Below are 26,952 nucleotides of genomic sequence, written 5' to 3'. Positions count from 1 at the left end.
CTCACACTTCTCGAATTTGGCGTATAATCTGTGCTCTCTGAGACGTGCTAACACCCACCTTACGTGTTTTATGTGGTCTTTTTCATTTTTTGAGTAAATTAAAATGTCGTCAAGGTATATGACTACACAAACATCTAAAAGGTCTTTAAAAATATCATTTATAAAAAACTGAAAAGTTTCAGGAGCATTAGTTAATCCAAAAGGCATGACATTATATTGGAATAAGCTGTAACATGTTCTAAAGGAGGTTTTCCACTCATCCCCTTTCCTCATACGGATGAGGTTGTATGCCCCTTTAAGATCTAACTTAGTAAAGATGTGGGCATCCGTCAAACTTTCAAGGAGTTCGGAGATGAGTGGCAAAGGATATCTATTTTTAATAGTAATAGCATTTAAAGCCCTATAATCAATTATTGAACATAATGAGCCATCTTTGTTGGTAACAAAAAATAAACTTGCTGCGGCTGATGATGTGGATGTGGAAATGAAGCCCTTTCTTAGATTGTCATCAAGATATTCCCTAAGATATTTTAATTCTTTTATGGATAAAGGGAAAATATGCCCAAAAGGTATAACAGAACCTGGCTTTGTATCGATGGGGCAATCATATGGCCTGTGTGGTGGTAGATTTTCGGCCTCTTTGAGATCAAAAACATCGAAAAAATCAGAATATTCATTAGGTATATGGAGTTGTGCGTGCTGTATCTGTACATAAGGGAAGCAGGTAGAAGTGCAATACAGGGATTTAAAATGACAGGTATTTTCAGACCAATTTATGTCTGGGTTGTGTTTATGTAACCATGGGTAACCAAGAAGAATGGAATGCAAGGATGTAGGTAAAATATCAAAAGAGATATATTCTTTATGACCCTCAGAACAGGTGACTAGGATGGGTATAGTGTGGTGTGTTATGGGACCCTTTAAAGAGGAGGTGCCATCAATAACTTTAACAAAAACAGGTTGATGCTTAATCACACTTGGAATTTTATTTTTGGATACAAAACCAAGATCCATAAACATTCCATACGCCCCAGAGTCAATCATGGCCTCAGTCTTGAGAGTTAGTTGGTCCCACTGTAAAGACAATGATAAAGTTAAATGGGTATTAGACTGTAATTTTATCTGGGGGTTAACAGAAAATATCGTACCCCTTTTTTGTCGATTTAGATTTGGACAGCTAGTGATGTTATGTTCTCTATTGCCGCAATACATGCACAGATTCAGAGATCATCTGCGAGTCTTTTCTTCTTGGGATAGAGGGCCTTTCACAGCTCCTATTTCCATAGGTACTGGGGATTGATGTGCCTTTTCCACATGAGTGTTGTAAGTTTTCTTTGGGAAATAATCACAGGGACCTTTTTCGGCACGTCTTTCCCGATACCTCCTGTCCATTGCTATACAGACTTTTATGAGGGATTCTAGTGTCTCAGGGAACTCAATTCTAGATAATTCATCTTTCAGGTGTTCAGAAAGACCCAGACAAAATTGGTTTCGCAGAGCCACTGGGTTCCATTGTGATTCGGTAGCTCATAGTTGAAATTCTGCCACATAGTCCTCAACCGGTCTTTTTCCCTGTTTCAGGGTCCTTAGATTATTTTCTGCAACAATTTGGGTATTAGTATCCTCATAGAGCAATGCTATGGTTTTAAATAAATTTTCTACGGAATCAAGTATAGGGTCTTGATTTTCGATGAATCTGTCAGCCCAGGACCTTGGTTCCCCTCCAAGGTAGGAAATAGCTGTGCAGACTTTGATGTGTTCAGAGTAGTAGGTTTTAGGCCTCATAGTGAAGAGTAGTAGACAGGCATTTTGGTATTCACGAAATTTGGTGCATACCTCAGAAAAGACAGTGGGGGGATTAATGTGGGGTTCTGGCTGTTCAGATTGTTTTTGAGCTATAAATTCATTCAGAAGTTTATTTAAGGTATTATTCTCATTTTGCACAGAGGTTAAACCTTGAGCCAGAATTTCAACCTTTTGATTTAAGGATGAAATTTCATTGGTTAATGTTGCTGGATCCATATTATCTTTTTATAAGGCTTGTTTATTCTGTTAGGTTTTCCTCTAGAGTTCCAGAATAATCATATAAGTTGTGGAATGTAGCTATTTATGTACTTCAACTCACATAGATTAGTGAGTGAATCAGGACTCAAATAGCAAGATAATATGATTCCTAGGTTTTATATGGAATAGTAAATTAGTGCTATTCAGGTGAGTAGCAATATTAGACACACTTCTATGATGTACTGGTGTAAATGGTTGTTACACTTCATCAGATAAACAATAAGGTAAGTGTGTTATAACATAAGAATGTACATATGGGGAATCTTGCAATACTGAAGTGGTAGAGTCCTATGATATACAGGAGTTAAGTTATATGAAGTTTAAGATTTGGAAATTGAACAGCAGAGACACAGACTATGGAAGTGCTGACAGGTAGGCGGAGACAATGCAAAGTAGCTGTGCAGTCGTGAGCAAAGCTGCAGGGTGAGGTCAGTCTCTGATGTTATGCAAACAAAGGTAACAAATTATGCAGAGTAACAAAGCTTCAATATCATAGTCTTGAGATACAAATGTATACTTGTGTTTTCCTGTGTTCAGCTCAGATAAGAGGTTGTTGGTGTCAGAGGAAGTTGTACCAAAGGCACACTTTAAATGAGTGGCTTGAATGCAGCTGAATAGCTGCGTTGTTAAAAGTCAGCGTTTAAGTTTAGAAACAGTCTTTTCCTGAGAAGTGATGGTTTTAGTAGACAAAGATTAGGTTGTTGTATTCCACAGGACACAAGTAGACAATTCTGGAGCTCTTAGTAAGAGTAATGCAATCCTTATGGCTTGTCTTAATAATGCAGCTAGGTAAAGGAACTAACTTCAATAAACAAGCAAGTTGTGAATGAAATGAACACACCTTTATGGGAAGGTATCAGTAGGCGGACCTAGGTAGTTAAAGATACAGAGGTACCTTACACATTGCTTAAAACCATATATGGTAATCAACAGATTCTTCAACAGATATCTTATCAAACAATTAAGATGTAATGTTTCAATTAGAATTATAATTAAAATGTCTCCCAGCGCACAACCTGCTTCCTTAAAGCTCCTGGATAATAGGGTACCTAGCTTACCCTAATCAAAGATACAAATACAACAATAGTCCAAGAGCGCCTAAAAGAAGGCAAAGGAAGAGTCTGACAAATTAAGTAAAAATAGGTTGAAAATAAGTTAAAAATGATCAAACATTTATTAACAAATCATAATTATTAACATGTGTACTATACATACATACATATACAAACTAAAGAGATTGAATTTTATCTGAATATAAAAAAACAATATAAATGTTAAAGAAATGTCTTAAGAAGTCTCTCCAAATTGGGAGATCAACAAATACGGAGATCAACAATGGGAGTTAAAAAACCTGGAGTTGTGCAACGTTGCATCTAGCAAATGTGTCCAATAATTGCATCCAATGGATGTATCCAATAGATGTGTTCTAGTAGTAAGAATTCCAGTAAGACAAATTCATAAAAAAATCCAGTGGTGAAACTAGTAAAATCCAAACAAAAAATGATGTGAATTCCGTGATAAACAATTTCGGCCTCTGTATCAGGCCTTTCTCAAGAGTCTTGAGAAAGGCCTGATACAGAGGCCGAAACGCATTGACAATTTGGTGAGCATTATTTTAATATTATTTATATCTAGAAACGTTATTGCACTATGTTATATTTTGTAATTCACAGGAACTACTAGGATACTATTGAAAGGATACCAGAAGAATACACTTTCATCACCTACACGGATATAAAAAAAACCTGGAGTTGTGCAACGTTGCATCTAGCAAATGTGTCCAATAATTGCATCCAATGGATGTATCCAATAGATGTGTTCTAGTAGTAAGAATTCCAGTAAGACAAATTGATAAAAAATCCAGTGGTGAAACTAGTAAAATCCAAACAAAAAATTATGTGAATTCCGTGATAAACAATTTCGGCCTCTGTATCAGGCCTTTCTCAAGAGTCTTGAGAAAGGCCTGATACAGAGGCCGAAACACATTGACAATTTGGTGAGCATTATTTTAATATTATTTATATCTAGAAACATTATTGCACTATGTTATATTTTGTAATTCACAGGAACTACTAGGATACTATTGAAAGGATACCAGAAGAATACACTTTCATCACCTACACGGATATACACAAAACATTCACTCATAAGGAAACACTTATAAGGAGGATCACTCACTAACATTCAATATTTATTTGGATTACAGCTATTCTCAATTTCATTGTATTTATTCACCAATTTTTAACACATCGATTTTTCCACAATTTTTCACTTTTTATATATTTTTATAATTTTTGTATATTTTTTACATTTTTATTTTTACAATACTATTTTTATTATTTTTTACATCTTTTTTTTTTTTTTCCCACTATATATATATATATATATATATATATATATATATATATATATATATATATATATATATATATATATATATATATATATAGTTTATCACGGAATTCACATAATTTTTTGTTTGGATTTTACTAGTTTCACCACTGGATTTTTTATGGATTTGTCTTACTGGAATTCTTACTACTAGAACACATCTATTGGATACATCCATTGGATGCAATTATTGGACACATTTGCTAGATGCAACGTTGCACAACTCCAGGTTTTTTAACTCCCATTGTTGATCTCCGTATTTGTTGATCTCCCAATTTGGAGAGACTTCTTAAGACATTTCTTTAACATTTATATTGTTTTTTTATATTCAGATAAAATTCAATCTCTTTAGTTTGTATATGTATTTATGTATAGTACACATGGATCCATGTTAATAATTATGATTTGTTAATAAATGTTTGATCATTTTTAACTTATTTTCAACCTATTTTTAACCTATTTTTACTTAATTTGTCAGACTCTTCCTTTGCCTTCAATTAGAATTATAACCTTATATACAACCATATATGGGTGTGTTTTTTTTAAACAATCTATTTCATTGAACACTCGTTAAGAGCAAATAAGTATCCAAAGTGTTTCAATTAAGTAAAGAAATTGGCCTGTCAATCCCAACCAAGTCAGAGATAGCTCTATTCCATATCTTCCCGAACACTACACCTGTTTTGAGGTCTAAACTGGTCGTCTTTTCTTTGCCGCTATGAAACTCACCATAGCAAGAGCGTGGAAACAAATATCCCCTCCAGATATATCAGATGTATTTGCTACCATTAAATATTTTGCTGAAATGGAAAGAAGCTTCTGAGGATGGATAGAGAGGACCTGTATTGGGCTATCTGGGAACCGTGGTGCCTTTATCAAGACAAATCTAAGTGACTAAATTGTAGTATATCGTGTCTTTTCTGCCATTAGACGCATAACTGGTCCTAACTTACCCCTAGTCTACCTGTCTTGCCCCTACCTATCCTATCACATATTTGAAACATTAGTTAAAAAAAAGAAGGCCTTTAATCAAAGGAGGAAAAGTGTTAGGACTATAATTGTCCAAAATGTATGTGTAACATATGTAAAGAAAATAAATAAATAAAACATATGTAAAAATAAAACACAAGAAAAATCATGTCAAATATTTTTATTACGACATGTAGATGAATATCACAACACCAAAATACTGTCAACTTTGATGTCAAATCTTTTTTAGAACACATTTAAATAAGGAAGATGATGAGAATAGATTAATGTCAAATGTTTATATTCAGATGATTTGGATTTTTAAGAATTCCTGAGATCTGAATATTATTAAAGAGACATTATGATGAATAATTAGTTGTGGTACATTAATTAGTAACATGTTAACATATTTGCAAAGAATTTATCCTGATAATGTAGTACGTCAGGCAACAATTATATTAATTGAATAACTAAAGCAAATGTATGTTAATGCACAAATTATACCTTTGTAAACAAGTATTAATTGTCTGTTAGGAGAAATGAAGTCAAATAAGAAAAAAGTTTAACGGCATACTATTCTTCCATGACAGTAAGGTAATTTTATCACAAATCCATAATGCATGGAACACATGGAAATCTACAGTAAAATGTCTCTTTAATAATAATTGCCTAGATTACGAGTCTTGCGTTAGCCTGGCAGGTACAGGTGTACCGCTCACTTTTTTTACGCGACTCAAGCATACCGCAAATCCACTTACATAAATTGCGTATCCTATCTTTTCAATGGGACTTGCATAACGTCGGTATTAAGAGTCTTGGAGAAAGTGAGCGGTTGTTATGTTCCTGTCCCTTTAAGTCAGGATGTTCAGGTATTCACATTCCTATATAAGGCCCCTCCTCCTATGCTTGGTAATTTGTATTCACTTAGCTATAAGCTGAGCAACAACAAAGACACCTTGCTGATATTCCTAACCAAGGAATTTACTATTAGTAACTTCAATTGCTGTGTGCTTTTCAACTTTGGATCGTCATATTTCAGGTTTCCTTATTTTGACCGGAATCCTCAAAGTATCTTACACTTGTTAAATCTGTTTCTCCCGGCTTATACATTGAAGCCGTGTATCGGCGTCTGACGTCACCGTAAGTCTCAGGAGCTCTCTCTCACTCTGGCTGCAAACAACCAACTCCTGTGCTTAATAGTAACTCACCTTGAAGCTGCGGTAACCGTTACTATTTCTTACTCTCTGAAGGTGGTAACGTATATACCTTAATTCACTTACTACTTTAAAGGACTTTCCTGCATGTTATACAGTGTGACGCTTATGCAAATTCAGCTACCTTTAACAATCTGATTGCTTGTAATATCTTTCGCTTCAGCTTGACGAACTGTGCTTTAATATTCTATGTGCATTATCAAATATCATACTGTTGATTGTGAAGGACTGCCTGCTGTTTACATGAATACTAACAACGTTATAGACTAACTAAGGATTGCCTGTTAACTAAAAACAATATAACCGTTATAGAGCTCTCCTGCTTAATTTATATAGAAACACCTCCTGGTTGCAACCTGTGTTATTTGAGGCTGACATTCACATACTAACACTAATCTATATTTACCTTTCTTTTATCTACTACCTCTATAATTATCTGCATATTGCAAACTGCTATTGCAATCGGGATAATATATCTTTAAATCTCATTTCTTTCACTCTGCATCCATGCAGCAGTGACCCTCAGATCTATGAGCAAAAACTAGGTTCTTGATTACATCTAATGAACCTAAAGGTTTGGTGTGAGACTGAGTGGTCCTGCAGTTAAGGATATCAAATACTTGCACCTAACATAACATATTACCAAGCCTAACATATATCCTACAGCATGGATATCAGTGAACTTACAAACCGTGTTGGTTCCCTTGCACAAAGCATGGACCATATGCTACAAGGCCTCAGAGAAATTAAAATTGAAAATGATCACATTAGGAAGTTTATTAATGTGCATTTATCTGATAAACCTGCTCCTATTGATTTAACACCTGAACCAATTGTATCTCCACCTGAAAAATTCTTTGGTGACAGGACTCAGTTTAGAGAATTTAAAAACTCCTGTACTTTGTATTTCTCTTTAAAACCCCGATCCTATGCATCTGATCGAGTCAAAGTTCTAACGGTCATCTCATATCTCAGAGGAGAGGCTAAATCATGGGCTAACGCCTTCTATGAGAACAATGACCCCATATTGGACTCCTTAGATGCCTTTTTCTCTGCCATGTCCCTATTATATGAAGACCATCATAAGCAGAATACTGCTGAGACAGCTCTTAGGAACCTACGACAAGGTAAAAGAGCAGTAGAAGAATATATCATGGACTTTAAAAGATGGGCACCAGACACCCAATGGAATGAACCTGCTCTGAGAAATCAGTTCAGAACAGGTCTTTCTGAAACATTAAAAGATGAATTAGCCCGTGGTGCAGTTCCTGTGGATTTAGAGAATCTTATGACTTTATGTATCACTGTTGATAGAAGGATAAGAGAACGTAGATCTGAAAGGGCACTATCTGATCCTGTTGTCAAGAAAATCCCAGCATACCATCCTGTGGTCACTGCACCATCTAAATCAAACGATGAACCTATGGAAGTTGCTGTCATGAGGGGTCCTCTAAAACCAGAGGAAAAAGCCAGAAGGAAGCTACATAACTTGTGTTTATATTGCGCAGCAAAGGACCATGCTGTTAGAGACTGTCCTGTGCTTATCAGACAGAAGAGGGGTAAGAATCTTCAACACCAAAATTGTCTTAATAAATTGTCTGCGCTTACCACTCATTTACCAATTTCTGTTCTTTTGCAGTGGCGTCTACAGAAGACAAAAACCCAGGCCGTTATTGACTCTGGTGCATCTGGGAATTTCATTGACCAAGCATTTGTAACAAAACATAAAATACCCACAATAAAAAAAGATAGTGCACAAGCCATAAGATTGGTTGATGGTTTTCTTATGAATACAGGGCCTATTACCCATCATACCACACCCTTACAAGTTATCACACAGAAGGGCCATACTGAGACATGTACATTTGACATTTTGCCCTCTAGTTTATACCCATTAATTTTTGGTATCAATTGGTTGATAAAACATGATCCTGATATTTCTTGGAAGCAAGGTGTTGTGAATTTCAATTCCACTTACTGTAAGGAAGTCTGTTTTCCCAAAGCTTCTGTGTGTTGTATGACTGATCATGTTTTACCTGAATGTTATAAAGAATATTCTGATGTGTTTGACAAAGTAGAAGCTCAGAACTTACCCCCCCACAGGTCATATGACTGTCCTATAGACTTACTACCGGGCAGTTCCATTCCCTTTGGTCATATATACCCTATGTCAGAACCTGAATTGGTTCATTTGAAACAGTACTTAGAGGATAACCTTAAGAAAGGTTTTATAAGACCTTCCACCTCTCCAGCAGGTGCTGCAATGTTTTTTGTTAAAAATAAGGACGGATCACTTCGTCCTATTATTGACTACAGACAACTTAATAAATGTACCAAGAAAAACAGGTACCCACTCCCACTTATCCCTGAACTTATAGAACGGTTGCAAGGAGCTAAAATTTACACAAAATTAGATCTTAGAGGAGCTTATAACTTGATAAGAATGAGGAAAGGCGATGAGTGGCTAACAGCTTTCCGCACACGTTATGGACTGTATGAATATACAGTAATGCCTTTTGGGCTGTGCAACGCTCCTGCAACGTTCCAGTGTTTTATAAATGACGTATTCCATGACTTACTTGATGTCTGTATGGTCATTTATTTAGATGACATTTTAATCTATTCTGACAATATAACAAACCATCACACCCATGTCAAGCTTGTTTTGTCCAGACTTCGTACACACCATCTCTATGCCAAGCTAGAGAAATGCATTTTTAATACCACTACTATCTCCTTCTTAGGATACCAGGTTTCCCCTTCTGGTATCGCTATGGAAGCAAACAAAGTGGAAGCTATTACTAACTGGAGCACCCCCCGTACAAAAAAAGATGTTCAGAGATTTCTTGGGTTTGCAAACTTCTATAGGAAGTTTATCAAGGGCTTTTCTGAGATTGCTAGACCCTTGACTAAATTAACTCAGAAAAAACCTGGTTTCTCTTGGAATATACATGCTGAGAACGCATTTAAAGTATTAAAGGAGAGGTTTGTAACAGCACCGATACTCAAATTCCCAGATCCCAGTTTACAGTACACGCTTGAGGTTGATGCTTCTGAGTACGCTCTTGGAGCTGTACTCTCACAAAGAGTTTCACCCAAGGAAGCACTACATCCAATATCATATTACTCTAGGGTAATGAGCTCAGCCGAGCTAAATTATGCTATTGGTGAAAAAGAGCTTCTCGCTATAAAATCAGCACTAGAGTTTTGGAGACACCTCCTTGAGGGTACTAAACATACTATTCTTATATTTACGGATCATAGAAACCTTGAATATTTAAAAACCAGCAAAACATTAACATCTAGACAAGTTAGATGGAGCCTCTTCTTTTCAAGATTTGATTTCACCATCACTTACCGCCCAGGTTCTAAAAATACAAAAGCAGATGTGCTTTCAAGGAAGGATCCAAAACCTCAACATTATATACCTCCAGATTCTATCATTCCACAAAATAAGTTCATTGGATTGACTTCAATCACTGAAACCTCTATAAAAGAGTATCAGAGAGCAGATCCAAAACTCCCATTAGCAGATCTACAAAAACACAGTAGTAATCTGTATTACCATGGAAACCAGATATACATTCCAGAACCTCTACGAAATGAATTGATGCATTCTGCACATTATTCTCTCCTTTCAGGACATCCTGGACTTCATAAAACACTACGCATACTACAAAGAGACTATTGGTGGCCCAATATGAAAAGTTCTGTCTCTTCCTACATTCGATCCTGTTCTGTCTGCGCTACTTGCAAACATACTAGAACTCGTCCTTATGGACTTCTACTTTCATTACCAGTTCCTGAAAGACCCTGGAAGGACATAGCAATGGACTATATAGTGGAGTTACCTCCATCCTCTAACCATAACACAATTCTAGTCATTGTTGATTTGTTTTCTAAAATGGCACACTTTATCCCACATATGGGTTTACCAACCGCATCCGAAACAGCCATACTGTTCTTGAATCATGTTGTAAAGTTACATGGACTACCTGACTCCATCACGTCTGATAGAGGATCTCAATTCGCCTCTAAGTTCTGGACTCAGTTATGTTCTATACTCAAGATTACTAGGAGATTAAGTACTGCTTATCATCCCCAGACTAATGGTCAGTGCGAAAGGACTAACCAGTCTCTTGAACAGTATCTGAGATGCTATTGTACCAACCAACAGGATAACTGGTTCGCTCTGCTACCTACTGCAGAATTTGCACATAATAACATGACCAACGCATCCACAAAAACTTCGCCATTCTATATTAATTATGGTTTTCACCCTTCATACCATCTTTTCCACAGAACCGATTCCTTGCTACCTACGGTTGATCAGACAGTTAATACTATTGCTGAGGGTTTTTCTGTTCTCAAAACAACCTTACAAGAAGCTCAAGCTTCACAGAAACATCATTATGATTTGAGACGCTCGAAACCCCCTTCTTATAAACCTGGGGATAAGGTTTGGTTAAGTACCAAACACTTGAAACTCTGTATTCCAAGTAAAAAGCTTGGAAGTCTCTTTATAGGTCCCTATGGCATAGTTAAGGTTGTTAATCCAAATGCTGTGACTCTTCAGCTACCTCCCTCTCTCAGGATACATCCTACATTCCATGTGTCCCTCCTGAAACCTTTCTCTCCGACAAGGGATCCCCCTCATCCGTCATTGACTAACCCTCCAGTTGTGGATGATGTTGAGTATGAAGTGGATTCTATTTTGGACTCTCGTTTATACCGCAATCAACTCCAGTACCTGGTACGATGGAAAGGTTTTGGGGCTGATGAGGACTCCTGGGAACCATACTCTAATTTGTCGGCACCCCGTCTTCTTTCAATTTTCCATCGAAGACATCCCGACCGACCCAAGCCTTGATCCGCGGAGCGGCTCTTTTTAGGGGGGCGTCCTGTTATGTTCCTGTCCCTTTAAGTCAGGATGTTCAGGTATTCACATTCCTATATAAGGCCCCTCCTCCAGTCTACCTATGCTTGGTAATTTGTATTCACTTAGCTATAAGCTGAGCAACAACGAAGACACCTTGCTGATATTCCTAACCAAGGAATTTACTATTAGTAACTTCAATTGCTGTGTGCTTTTCAACTTTGGATCGTCATATTTCAGGTTTCCTTATTTTGACCGGAATCCTCAAAGTATCTTACACTTGTTAAATCTGTTTCTCCCGGCTTATACATTGAAGCCGTGTATCGGCGTCTGACGTCACTGTAAGTCTCAGGAGCTCTCTCTCACTCTGGCTGCAAACGACCAACTCCTGTGCTTAATAGTAACTCACCTTGAAGCTGCGGTAACCGTTACTATTTCTTACTCTCTGAAGGTGGTAACGTATATACCTTAATTCACTTACTACTTTAAAGGACTTTCCTGCATGTTATACAGTGTGACGCTTATGCAAATTCAGCTACCTTTAACAATCTGATTGCTTGTAATATCTATCGCTTCAGCTTGACGAACTGTGCTTTAATATTCTATGTGCATTATCAAATATCATACTGTTGATTGTGAAGGACTGCCTGCTGTTTACATGAATACTAACAACGTTATAGACTAACTAAGGATTGCCTGTTAACTAAAAACAATATAACCGTTATAGAGCTCTCCTGCTTAATTCATATAGAAACACCTCCTGGTTGCAACCTGTGTTATTTGAGGCTGACATTCACATACTAACACTAATCTATATTTACCTTTCTTTTATCTACTACCTCTATAATTATCTGCATATTGCAAACTGCTATTGCAATCGGGATAATATATCTTTAAATCTCATTTCTTTCACTCTGCATCCATGCAGCAGTGACCCTCAGATCTATGAGCAAAAACTAGGTTCTTGATTACATCTAATGAACCTAAAGGTTTGGTGTGAGACTGAGTGGTCCTGCAGTTAAGGATATCAAATACTTGCACCTAACATAACAGCGGTACAGCCTCTCCTGTCAAGACTCCTACTGCATGTAAAAGTCTGTAGTTAAGAGTTTTATGGGCTAACGCCGTAACGTAAAACTCTTAACTAAAGTGCTAAAAAGTACACTAACATCCATACACTACCTATTAACCCATACACCGAGGCCCCCCATCGCAAACACTTAAAGTCAACACCAGAATTTTTGTTGTTTAAAAAGAAAAGTAAATAAAAGGCGGCCTTCAAGGGCTTAGAAATTATCATATGTGCCTTCCTAGGTTTGCTTTCAACTAGAATACCAAGAGAACAAAGCAAAATTGTTGATAAAAGTAAACTGGAAAGTTGTTTAAAATTACATGCCCTATTTAAAAAATGAAAGTTTTATTTGGACTTGACTGTCCCTTTAAATACATTTTTTAACCCCTAATCTGCTGACCAGACATCGCCGCCACTTCAATAAATATATTAACCCCTAAACCGCCGCATTCCCGCCTTGCAAACATTAGTTAAATTTTATTAACCCCTAATCTGCCATCCCTAACATCGCCGACACCTACCTACATTTATTAACCCCTAATCTGCCGCCCCCAACATCGCCGCAACTATATTAAAGTTATTAACCCCTAAACCTAAGTCTAACCCTAATCCCCCCTAATTTAAATATAATTTAAAATAATCTAAATAAAATTACTACAATTAACTAAATTATTCCTATTTAAAACTAAATACCTATAAAATAAACCCTAAGCTAGCTACAATATAACTAATAGTTACATTGTAGCTAGCTTAGGGTTTATTTTTATTTTGCAGGCAACTTTGTATTTATTTTAACTAGGTACAATAGTTATTAAATAGTTATTAACTATTTAATAACTTCCTAGTTAAAATAAAGACAAATATATCTGTAAAATAAAACCTAACCTAAGTTATAATTACACCTAACACTACACTATCATTAAATACATTAACTAAATTAACTACAATTAATTACAATTAAATTAAATAAACTAAAGTACGAAAAAAAATAAAACACTAAATTACAGAAAATAATAAAATAATTACAATTTTTTTAAACTAATTACACCTAATCTAATAAAATAAATAAGCCCCCCGAAATAAAAAAATCCCTACCCTATACTAAATTACAAATAGCCCTTAAAAGGGCCTTTTGCAGGGCATTGCCCCAAAGTAATCAGTTCTTTTACCTGTAAAAAAAAAATACAATACCCTCCCAACATTAAAACCCACCACCCACACATCCAACCCTACTCTAAAACCTACCCAATCCCTCCTTAATAAAACCTAACACTAACCCCTTGAAGATCACCCTACCTTGAGACATCTTCACCCAACCGGGCAGAAGTGGTCCTTCAGACAGTCCAAAGTCTTCATCTTATCCGGGCAGAAGAGGTCGTCCAGACGGCCAGAAGTCTTCATCCAGGCGGCATCTTCTATCTTCATCCATCCGGAGCGGAGCGGGTCCATCTTCAAGACATCCGACGCTGAGCATCCTCTTCTTTCCGACGACTAACACTAAATGACGGTACCTTTAAGTGATGTCATCCAAGATCAGCCAATAGGATTGAGCTTGCATTCTATTGGCTGATTGGAACAGCCAATAGAATGCAAGCTCAATCCTATTGGCTGATTGGAACAGCCAATAGGATTTTTTCTACCTTAAAGGGACACTGTACCCAAAAAATGTATTTCGTGATTCACATTGAGCATGACATTTTAAGTAACTTTCTAATTTTCTCCTATTATCAAATTTTCTTCATTCTCTTGGTATCTTTATTTGAAATGCAAGAATGTAAGTTTAGATGCTGGCCCATTTTTGGTGAACAACCTGGGTCGTCCTTGCTGATTGGTGGATAAATTCATCCACCAATAAAAAAGTGCTGTCCAGAGTACTGAAACCAAAAAAAAGCTTAGATGCCTTCTTTTTCAAATAATGATTAGCAAGAGAACGAAGAAAAATTGATAATAGGAGTAAATTAGAAAGTTGCTTAAAATTGCCAGCGTGTCACTCTTTATTTTGCTCTATCAGATTTTATAAATTGATCACAATATCGCTCTTGTTTTTGACAGAAAACTTTTTTCAGCTGCTATTGTCAGTGTCTTGTTGCAGTGATTACAATTAAAAAAATAGTATGCCCGTTAATCCCTCTCAAGTTTGAATCTGTTAAATCTCCATTGTTAATTTCTCTATTTACAGATTTGATAATCCAAAAATCACATATGCACCAATAAAGGACAGTAAATGTTTTGCAACATGTTACATAATTCTGCACATGTACATAATTATGCAACATAAGAATAGCCTTTTGGCTTACTGTCTAATCACAGCGAGCCTGATCATGCCATGCAACTACACGTAGTGTGATCCCATGCTGGGTAAAGCAGCCGACAGATTTACCTATCGCAGGAGTGAGCTATGTAGTTGAACAGTGCAGAATTATGTAGCATGTTACAAAACATTTACTGTCACTTATCGATTTCATAGGTTAAGCCAGACTTCTTCACAGGTTGAAGAACCTGTATGTTGATTGAGCCTTTTTAATATTTATGTTTAGTGATGCTTGTAGGTGACGTGTGCAATTAACTTGCTTGCTCCAAATCCACAGAGATGTGCGTATATGTCTCTTTAGGGTTTTGAACAGGGTCATTATATGTATAATTGTCATTTACGATTGTTAGGTTATGTATTTGGCTAATTTTTGTTAGTGTCAAAGTGTTTATTGTTTGAGTAGGTAGAATCTTTCAATATGGTGGCAGTAATGATAAATGACATTACAACTGATAAACTGATAATGAATAAAGTGCTGCCAATAAACAATGAAGCTAGCTGATTGTGATAGCACTGACCTCGAAAATGGCTTATATACAGCTGTTAACGTGCAGAAAATTCTCAGATATTATATTCTGATTACTCCCTCAGTTTTCCGTGCTTTAAATACTCCTTTTAAAACCTACCTATTAAAGTGTGTGATTCTGAGTGAAAGTTTTAAATTCTTCATCAGAAATGGGCTAGATGTGTAGCAATAATAAATCTACATGCCCTCTAAAGCATGCCAAACATTTTACAACTAGTAATAATAATATAAATTTCAATAAAATCAATCTCTGTAACAGAAATACATTGACTATGAATAGGGGATCTATATACCAAAGGAACTAGTAATACTAATATAAATTTCATCTGTAAAATGTGTAGTAATACCTGCAGCTGAGGGAATATATTGCTTAACTACTTCAATAATGATGAGAGACTATTAGGATTTAGTAGCTGTAAATTAATCAAGGTACAATTGTTATTTAATTGAAATACAAAAGCCCAGAATTCAAAAGAATCAAAATTTACTCTACTTAAATATCCCAATGCAGAATGTCAGAGAATTCAGCAACCTGTAAAAAACAATAATTAAAAAAAGGTTAAATGAAGCTTAATAATCAGATAAGCAACACAATTTTAGAAACAAGTAATATACCTCCTGAAAAGTTTTCCATAATTTTACTTATTGAGATCCTTAATTGCTGAAATCATGATTAGCGGAACTATTGTGGATTATTTTAAATACCCCCTAGGAAGATACGGTATTATTTCTGCTAATTTTCACACCAATTAAAAACCATAATTTAACAGAATTCAAATGATATTTTTAACAGTTCAAATACAGATCATTCAAATTCAGAAGTGACAAATGCTGCTATCTTAACTACTCAAATGCAAAAGCACCTGCTATGTTTATCCCTATTTATGGATATGCTTTTTAGCTAAGATGAATTAAAATGTCTGAGCACAGGGGGTCAGAGGAAGGAGAGGACATTGAGAAAATGGGCCCATTTAACAAGTGGCAAAAGCCTGAAATGATAGTTAAGTAGACCGCTGTTGCTTAACCTCTCTGCCATCTAAAGTGTGGCAGAGTAAAATCATCCCGATCCAATCAGGATGATTGACAGTCCCTGCTTGTGAGCAGGGAACGGCATTGCACATCGAGGTCCGGCAGACATGTTGGCTGGTCTGGCAGAATCATGTCCGCATGGCCTTTAATAAACTGACTGAAGTATTGGTAAAGGAAAATAGATTCAGTGGTATGAAATATTTTAACCTACTTTCCATTGCTGTGTAAACTGTAGAATGGTGGTTACAAGTATCTCCATTGAAGACTAGGGAGAAGCTTATGTTACCATAAATAAATATCCTCAGTTAAGAATATATGCTTATTTGAGCATACTTAGCTTCAGTTATGCTCTGGTTACTTATAAAACAGCAAATTGGGATAACAGGCAACACCCCCACCTAATTTCTTACATACTGGGAATAAAAACTATCTCAGCATAGAGTTTTTAAAGGGACAGTAAACTTAAAAAATAATGTTATATAATGCTGCAGATAGTGCAGCATAATATAACATTATCTTAGCGGCAGGTAGCAAAATAAAAAGCATTGCAAGATATTTTATATTAAACCTGGATTTAGCAGCTCTCGCTCCAGGATCTTCTGAGCGGGTCTTGAATTTTAAAAACGCTTTGCAGGCGCGCTGTCTGATCAGCACGCCCGATTGAGCCATTGGCTTGGTAGCGGGAGCGAGCTACATTCATTTCAATGGCTCGATCGGGCGTGCTGTGATTAGACAGCGTGCCTGCGAAGCGTTTTTAAAATTCAAGACCCGCTCAGAAGATCCTGGAGCGGAGAGCTGCTAAATCCAGGTTTAATATAAAATATCTTGCAATGCTTTTTTTTTGCTACCTGCCACTAAGATAATGTTATATAATGCTGCACATGTTATATACATTATATGTGCAGCATTATATAACATTATTTTTTAAATTTACTGTCCCTTTAACTTTCCAGAACTAAAGTGGTATGGAGCCAAGTATCCTAATTAAAGAGACAGTGTACACTAAAATTATTTAAAACACAATTTATAATAATTGTTTCTTATAACCAAGCCCCAAAGTGTCAGAAGGCTATATTCATTACTGACTTAGTGTCCTGCTTGTTCTCCGTGTCCTGCTTATTCCCTGTATGTGTGTGTTAAAGTTCCAATGACTTCACCACAAGTAGGAAAGTTGTGCCAGGCTTCATATAAGCTTGTGCAGAACAAGTTTAGATAGAATAGCTGTAACTTCTACTGCTGGTGAAAGCAGAGATAAAATCAGAAGAACCGGACAGAGAACTTAAAAAGAGGTCACGCTATTTATATTTAAAACTAGCCCTAGAGCATGCTCACCATTAGACACAATGCACATTGCCATGGGCATCAGATGAGAGCAAGGTCTGTGTACCTATAAAAAGAAGAGAAGCAAAAGTGTCCATACAATAGACTTTAGAATTAAAAAGGTGAGCAAGGTTATGTAGGACCATATTTGTACAATGACCTATCTTCTCCTAACTTGTTGAAAGTACCATTGTTTATAGGAAAAACTACTCTTGTGAATTAGTGAGTGCTTTAACATACATTGTTGTGTATGTGCTCTTATGGGCAGCAAGGGGTTGTTTGCATGTCACATATGATTGAAGGGGCGTGCTCAATGGAGATGTTTGAACAACCCTTTGCTAAGGGCGTCCTTGCATCACACACCTTACAGGGCAAAATTTCAAGGTGAAAAGTGTTGCAATTCGTAAAGTAAGAAAGAACCACTTTTTTGTTTTTTCATGTTATACATTCCATCTTTTTCCTTTTCCAAGACAGTTAAATAGTTTCAAAATCTTTACCTCCATTTGTTACTTTACTTTCCCGTTTGCACTTTTCATAAAAAAGGACTCAAAGCTAGTTACCATCAAAGATCCAGAGGACATTCCAGAGGTCTGTGGAATACTATGGTCTAGAAGCACTACAATTACAACTGCCAGAATCTTCCTCTCCAACCAGAGGCACACCAAATCACACACAGGATTCGACAAAATGGAACAAGATCAATCGCAAACGACATAAGACAAGAGAAAAAAAGGGAATTGAACCTAGAGTTCTACGAAGAGCCACTTGATAACATTCCTAGATCTTTTTCCTCACAATAAAAGAGGAGAGAGAGCGTCTTCGCAAGGACTGAAATGCAGTCCTTAGACAGAAAGTTGAAATGTTTATTTGCACTTTGTTATATGTTACCTTCACTACTATTACTATTAATATTGATATAGAGATATAGTTTAAAATGTTTATATGTCACATTTTTTAGTACAGTTGTCACACTGCCCCCTGACAACCACATGTAAATGTCCCTTTGTTGGGGACATATTATTTTTATGTTTAGTTAATCTGTGCCTTTCTTCTTAGGCTCACCTTTTACACTATCTAAATGATCAAACATCCCTTGATTAGGGATATTGTTTTGTTATTTTTTGTTCTATTATTTACATTTGAGTCATGGTGTTATGTTGTTGAATCACTTGGAGGTTTCACTAGCAGGGATTGGGAGGGATGGCGGACTTGGGGATGGCCACTTTCTCCTTTTACATCTAACTCTAAAATCCAGGAGGGGAAGATAGAGATGTCGGTTTTGTTACTAATAATACATAATGACACCAAGAATTAACCTTATATCTCACAATGTGAGAGGTTTAAAGTCAGATACTTAACGGTGTGTGGCTATTACACAATACATAAATCTAAAGGCTAATGTTCTCTTCCTATAAGAGACTCATTTCCCTAGAGACAAGATTCCCAAATATTGGTCCAGACAATTCAAACAACACTTTCATACAACCACTGCTACTAAAAAAAGAGTAGTTTCTATTCTCATACACTCCCTATGTTTTATTCAAGACAACATAATAACTGACGAGGAAGGCAGGTACATAGTAGTCTCAGGACAAATTGATGACACAGATATAATTTTCTGTAACGTGTATGCTCCCAATGAGAAGCAAGAATCTTTTTTTTTTATTATTTCCCAACTCCTAACTAATTGGTCTCAAAGTAAAATCATACTGGCTGGGGACTTTAATGTTACTATGTCTCAGACTACTCCTTCTCCACAGAGAACACTATCCACAAAACAACCAAGGAATAACCGCACTGTTAAAGCTATACAAGATATCTTGGCACCTCACTTGTTAATTGACACATGGCAGACATTATATGGATCAACCTTGGACACCACCTTTTATTTGGCAACCCATAAAAAATATACCAGAATAGATTACATTTTTTACAAGCCAAATTCTCCAGCCCCTCCTTCTGATCTCCTCCATCCATTCTTGCGTGTGGTCAGACTACTCTATGATATCCATTCTTTTAGACGGTTTACAGGATAGTATGAGGGAAAGATCATGGACAGATGATCCTAGCTTTTTCAAACACCCCCTGTCTTATGAGAAAACACTGAAACAAGTCACAGAAAACTGGCATATAAATACAGACGCTGCATGTAATCCACTAAATAATTGGTCAGCTCACAAAGCATACATAAGAGGCATACTGATACAAGGTAAGGCAAAATATATTAGACAGAAAAAGACTCAAATTGCTCAACTGCAAAAGGACATTGAGACATTAGAGAAACAACATAAACTAACACAAAAAAATCAATTTGTCCACTCTCCAAATTAAAAGAAAAGAGCTAGCATCACTTCTAAACACCTATGCTAATAGAGCAAAACAAAAACTGGAAGTACAATACTACATATACGCTAATAAGCCTGATAACTTCTTGGCCCATAAGATACATGAGAGAAATAAATCACTGGCCATTCCTTGCATTCAGATCACTGAGGGTTTGTCGACTACACATCCCCAGATGATAGTGGATGAGTTTGCTCTGTTTTATGGAGAGTTATATGATGGGAAAATAAGTGTCATAGGCCTCAGACTTAGATAAAGCGACCCTAATGCACAACTACCCAAAATTACTAAACCTGATCTTGACAGTCTCAACACCACAATTTCAACTTCGGAGGTATTACAGGTTATTAAGGAATTGAAACCTGGTAAAGCAGCAGGTCTGGATGGCTTTCCGGGAGACTACTATAAATTGTTTAAAACTTCTTTAGTACCCCATCTTACTAAATTTTTTAATCATATCCTGGAGGGTGGTCCAATCCCACCGGAGCTGCTGCAAGCTACAATTGTTGTCATCCCCAAGCCAGGGAAAAATCCCAAACTATCGCCATATCTCACTCATTAACCAGGACTTAAAGATTTTTACAAACATTCTGGCAAATCGTCTTAAAATGATACTCCCATTACTTATACAACCTGATCAGGTTGGATTCATCAGTGATAGGGAGACTCCCAATAATATTAGAAGGATGGTTAGGATCAAAGATTATCTTAATGAGAACGCCTTCTCTGCTTCTGCTTCTATCTGTCTTCTTTGATGGTTTTAATTAGTGGGGATACATGAACAAGGTGCTTCTTCATATGGGATTTGAGGGGCCCTTTCTCACAGCAATAAAAGCAATATATTCAACTTCAACAGCTCAGGTAGTATCATCAGGCTATAAATCTACAATATCCCCAATTCTTAATGGAACAAGACAGGGGTGTCTGCTGTCGCCTATAATCTTTGCGCTATGCATTGAACCGCTAGCAGCTAGAGTTTATCTTTCACCAGATATTACAGGAGCAAAAATTGGAAACGTAGATTACAAATTTACCCTATTAGCGGATGATATTCTCCTTACTATTACCAAACCCCTAAATTCCTTGCCAAATTTGTACTTTATATTGGATAAATTCTCACGTATCTCGGGTTATAAAATTAATTTAGAAAAGTGTGAGGCACTGCCGGTGGCACTTTCGTCCCACACAAAAAAACATATAGAGATCAATTTTGACCTAAAGTAGGTGAGGCACTCCTTAAAATACTTGGGCATTAGTCTGACATCCCAACTTGACAAGCTTTATAGACACAACTATACCCCACTAATTAAAACCATCAACAAAGACATTAAAAAATGGAAGACAAACACATTTTCATGGTATGGAAGACTTTCAGCAGTTAAAATTAACATGTTCCCTTGCCTCCTCTATCTATTTAGGGCCCTTCCACTAAAAATACCGTTATCAGAACTAACTACATTACAATCTGACCTGCTATCATATATAAGAGGTAGCAAATCAACTAGAATATCTTTTACAGTTCTGACAGTCATAGACAATTGGGGGGAATAGGTATACTAAATCTTATAGACTATTACAGAGCTATGAGAGTTGCCCAAACGTTACTAACAGGTAGACAATCTAAACACATACTTTGGACCACAATCGAGTCTGACATGGGGAATTGGGAATATCAAGATGATATAATTTGGAACAAACAAACAGGTCTTAAACCCCCGTGTGATTCTCCACTAATGGAGTCTACCTGGCTAGACCGGAAATTTATGTCAAAACATAAGGAACTGTTGCCTTCTCACTCCCTAACCATGCCGATCAGATTATTACTCTCAGGGGACACATATTGGGCAAATAAGGGACTATACAGAATAGCAGACCTATTTGCTAACCACAAAATTATGACATTCTCCCAACTGCAAGAATTAATTTACCCCGATAAACTAGAATGGTTCTTATACCTCCAGCTGTCTTCTTCCATAAGGAAATACCTCACAGACACTTCATCTCAACCTAGCACAACCTTGGAAAGAATATTTATTTCTCCAACTAGACCAAAAAATCCATTACTAAACTTTATCTAGACATCCGGAACATATCTCACACAGAAAAAAACTCAGTAATACTCCAATGGGAGGAGTACTTAGGAGTAAACTGGGAATTAAACATTTGGAATAGTTTACTCAGCTCCATAAGCAAAGGCCTCCTAAGTGCAGATTTAATAGAAAATGCAATAAAGACAGCTTATAGATGGTACTTGACCCCGATCAGAAAATCACATATGTCACATTCACATTCCAGACTCTGCTATAGAGATTGTGTGGAGGTAGGTACATACATACAAATGTGGTAGGATTGTGAAGGGATCCAGGAGATTTGGCATTCATTATCACATCTAACCAGCACAATTCTAGAAGAGAAGGTAAAACGTACAATTTCTCAGGCTCTCCTGCACAAACGTATAAGGAGATTTAACAAAGACATCAACACCTTCATTAGAATAGTATGCACAGTGACCAGAACTTGTATTGCTAAGTATTGGAAGAATTGAGCACCTTCATGGCTAAAAATTAGAAACAAGATAAATACAACATATGAGATGTATGAAGCAGCAGCTTGGGTAATGGACACAAGGGAAATATTCCAAAAGGTCTGGTTTTATTGGATGCTTAATAGTAACAAATGCCATTGAGGTAATGGTGTGTTTGTTCCTCTGTATGGCCATCCACCCCTCAGGATCCTGGGAGCTTATATAGAGTTTAATAGAAGAAGGGAAATAATAAAACACTAGATACAATTAGCCAAGACTCAATGAATGTTCTTTTGTTTATTTATTACATTTTTTTTCTTGTTGTTGTTTTACTGTTCTTACATAGTAAAATACATAGTAATGTAGTAGATAAGGATGAAAAAAGACCACAGTCCATCGAGTTCAACCTATACAAATCTAAAATACTTACAAAAAGCTCCAGTTAAGCTTAAATAACCCCACTAAAAGGTGACCCATTTAATACTAGCAATCATATCCATGAATTTTGTTTAAATACAGAAATGTATCCAGACTATTTTATATGTTTCTAGGGTATTGACATTCACTACCTCCTTTGGTAATGAGTTCCACAATTTTATTGCTCTTACAGTGAAAAAACGTTTCCGTTGCAGGAGATTAAATCTCCTTTCCTCCAACCTTAAATTGTGAAACAATTTTCTTGGAATAAACAGAGCTTCTGCCATCTCTGTATATGAGCCTTGAAAATATTTCTATAAAGTAATCATGTCACCTCTCAAGCACCTTTTTTCTAAAGAAAGCAAACACAGTTTGGCTAGCCTCTCCTAATAGGTTAAATTCTCCAATCCCCTTATTAGCTTTGTGGCCTTTCTCTGAACTTTTTCTGGTTCTGCAATATCTTTTTTTGTGATCAGTCCCCAGAACTGCACTCCATACTCAAGGTGAGGTCTTAACAGGGTTTTATATAGTGACAGAATTATGCTTCCACTCTTGAATCAATGCCTCTTTTAATACATACTAGTATCTTATTAGCCTTTGAAGCTGCTTACCTGCATTGTGCACCCATCTTTAGCTTGTTATCAATTACTACTACCAAATCCATTTCCTCATCTGATTGGCTAAGTCTTGTCCCATTTAAAAAATAAGTTGCCTGCTTATTTTTACTTCCAAAATGTAGAACCTTGCATTTTCTCATATTAAATCTCATTTTCCATTTACTTACCCATACTTCTAATTTTTGCAGATCCCTTTGTAATGAAAGTTCATCCTGCTCTGACCTAATGACCTTACTTAACTTAGTATCATCTGCAAAAATAGAGATGTCGCTATAGAATCCTTGCTCCAAGTAATTTATAAAAATATTAAGACGAACAGGGCCCAGTACTGATCCCTGGGGGACTTCACTGATTACCTTTATCCAATCTTAGTATGATCAATTTAATACTACTCATTGCTCCCTATCTTTTATCCAGTTATTTATCAATGAGCTAACATTTTCAGCTATTCACAGTCACTGTATCAAATGCCTTTGCAAAATCTAATATATCCCATCAACTGATTCCCCTTTATCTATATTTTTACTTACTTCCTCGTAGAATCTAATTAGATTAGTTTCACATGATCTATTTCTCCTAAAACTATGCTGATTAGAACTCATAATCTTGTTTACACGAATATGCTCACAAATATAATCCCCTATAATCCCTTCAAATATCTTCCCCACTATTGATGTCAGACTAACTGGTCTATAGCTTCCTGGATCATCCCTGCTTCCCTTTTTGAAGAGTGGCACCACATCAGCTTTACGCCAATCATGGGGTACCATGCCTTGAAATATTAAGAGTAGAGGTTTGTCTATAACAGTGCTAAATTCCCTTATCACTCTTTGGTGTATTCCATCTGGGCCTGGAGTTTTATTTACCTTAATATTATACAGTTTTTTCCTGATATCCTCTAAACATAACCCTATTAATGGTATGGACTGGCATGTTCTATTTTATTCCAAAGTATCATCCAATGGTTCCTCTCTTGTGTATACTGACGAAAAAAAACTGGTTTAGTTCCTCAGCCTTTTCCCTGTCATTATTTATCATGCTACACTCCACGCATGCTACCTATATCGTCCTTCTTAGACTTTTTGCTATTTATGTACTTAAAGAACCTTTTAGGGTTAGACTTAGAATCCTTTACAATTAATTTTTCATTTTAAATTTTTGCTAATTTGATTGCTTTTTAGCATGCTTTGTTACATTCCTTATAAATATGGAATGTTGAGTCTGTACTTTTTTCTTTGAATAATTTAAATGCCCTACATTTTTTCCTAATTTCTCTTAACACATTTTTATTTAACCACATTGGCTTTGATTTTTTATTTTGATTTTTATAACCATATGGTATTTGTTGATATGTATATTTATTTAACAAAGTTTTAAATATTATCCATTTATCCTCTGTATTTTTATTAGAGAATACATTATCCCAATTTATATCATTTAATGATTTCCTTAAATTGTTGAATTTTGCTTTCTTAAAATTAAAAGGCTTAGTTAAACCTTTAAGACACTGCATATGAAAAGAGATTACAAATGTGACCATGGTATGATCATTGTTACTCAAATGTTCTTTGACTTCTATGTTTGATATTATATCTGTATTGTTTGATAGCATTAAATCCAATATAGCTTTACTCCTAGTTGGCTCCTCTATTAATTGTGACAAGAAGTTATCCCTGAGAACATTTAAAAATCTATCCCCCTTAGCTGAATTACTAGTTTAATTGGCCCAGTTTATATCAGGGTAGTTAAAATTTCCCATAATTACAGCACTGTTATTAGCAGCCTTACCTATTTGGATTAGTAGTTGAGTTTCTGTATTCTGTTGTCCTTTTTTTTTACTTGCTTTTTTTCTGATGTTAAGAGACAAACTTATCATGGTTACAGAAAAGATCTTTTGTCTGGGAAAACAAGGACACCAGCTGCAACCAAAGACTTTTTATCCAGATTTGGACATGGTCAACTTTAGAGACTATCACATGCTAACCTAACTATAATATTGTTTGACATAAAATGTTTCTTAAAAATGTAATATTCAGTTTGTTATATTGAAACTTGAAAAACTCTTAATAAAAAATTATTTAAACATAATACATTTTTAAATATTACAAATCCAACTTCCCTTTAATTATGGTGTTTGATCCCAAGGTTCCCTTTACAGTTAAGGGGATAAGAGTGTTTAAAGTTAAACAGGGAAGTGTAGTCTTTATTTGTACTGATTGAGTAGATAAGTGAGAGTGGCACTCAAGGATGCTCTGATTTTGTTGTTCTATGAGTTCTGATATGGTAAGGTCTAATTGCATTTGAAGGTTAATGTTAATGGATGGTCTTAGAGATTAGGTTAATATTCTGGGGGTGCCTGAATAAAATTAATAAATCAGGAGTGTCTCTGGGCAACACCTTGAATGGTAGCAATTTTGGTTGCTGAGTGGGAAAGGTTGATAATCTGCCACTTAGCAGAAGTTTGTGAAGCCATCTATTTTCTACTTAAAAATTATTAAAATTTACAGAACATGCTGAGTCTTTAGATATTAGATTGAGTTCTACACTGGTAAAAAGTTGAAAGGGTAAGAAGAGCAGCTTGTAAACTGTACTTCTGAATCTTGTAGGCTACAAAGAAATACTTATTTAGGGCTAGATTATGAATAGAGCAGTATTTTGCGTTCTGCTCTGGCATTAACTCCACTAGAGGTAAGATTTTTATGCGTGTTGCACACAAACACTAACCCAACAGGTACACCTCAAATTGAAATTGTTTTCATTTAACTGTTTGACAAAGGTTTCCGACTTCAGACCAGTGCCATGCCAGATTACAATAAAGTCGTCAATATATCTGGCGTATAGTTTGATATTACTGCAAAATGCATTATTATCACCAAATATATATGAGGACTCAAACCATCCCATGAATTTGCATATGTGGGAGAAAATGTTGCCCCCATGGCTGTACCACAGGTCTGGAGGTAGAATCCACCGTCAAACAGAAAATAATTATGAGTTAGAAGAAAATGCAAAATTTCAAATACAAATTCAATTAGTTCACTTAAAAAGGTGCTTTTTTATTAATAGGTGGTATTTGACTGCCTCAATGCCCAGTGTATGTGGAATACATGAATATAATGAACTTACATATATAGTCAGCCACTTGTAATTACTATCCCACTCAAAATCAACAATTTGTTGTAAAATATGAGTTGTGTCTTTCAGAAATCATTATTAAATCACAAATTCATAGACAAAGGACTGTAATAAATTGTCTAGCCATTCTCCTAGATGTTCACA

Source organism: Bombina bombina, chromosome 3 (genome assembly GCF_027579735.1).
Source record: "Bombina bombina isolate aBomBom1 chromosome 3, aBomBom1.pri, whole genome shotgun sequence".
Lineage (NCBI taxonomy): Eukaryota > Metazoa > Chordata > Amphibia > Anura > Bombinatoridae > Bombina > Bombina bombina.
Note: the sequence above shows the minus strand (reverse complement) of the source record.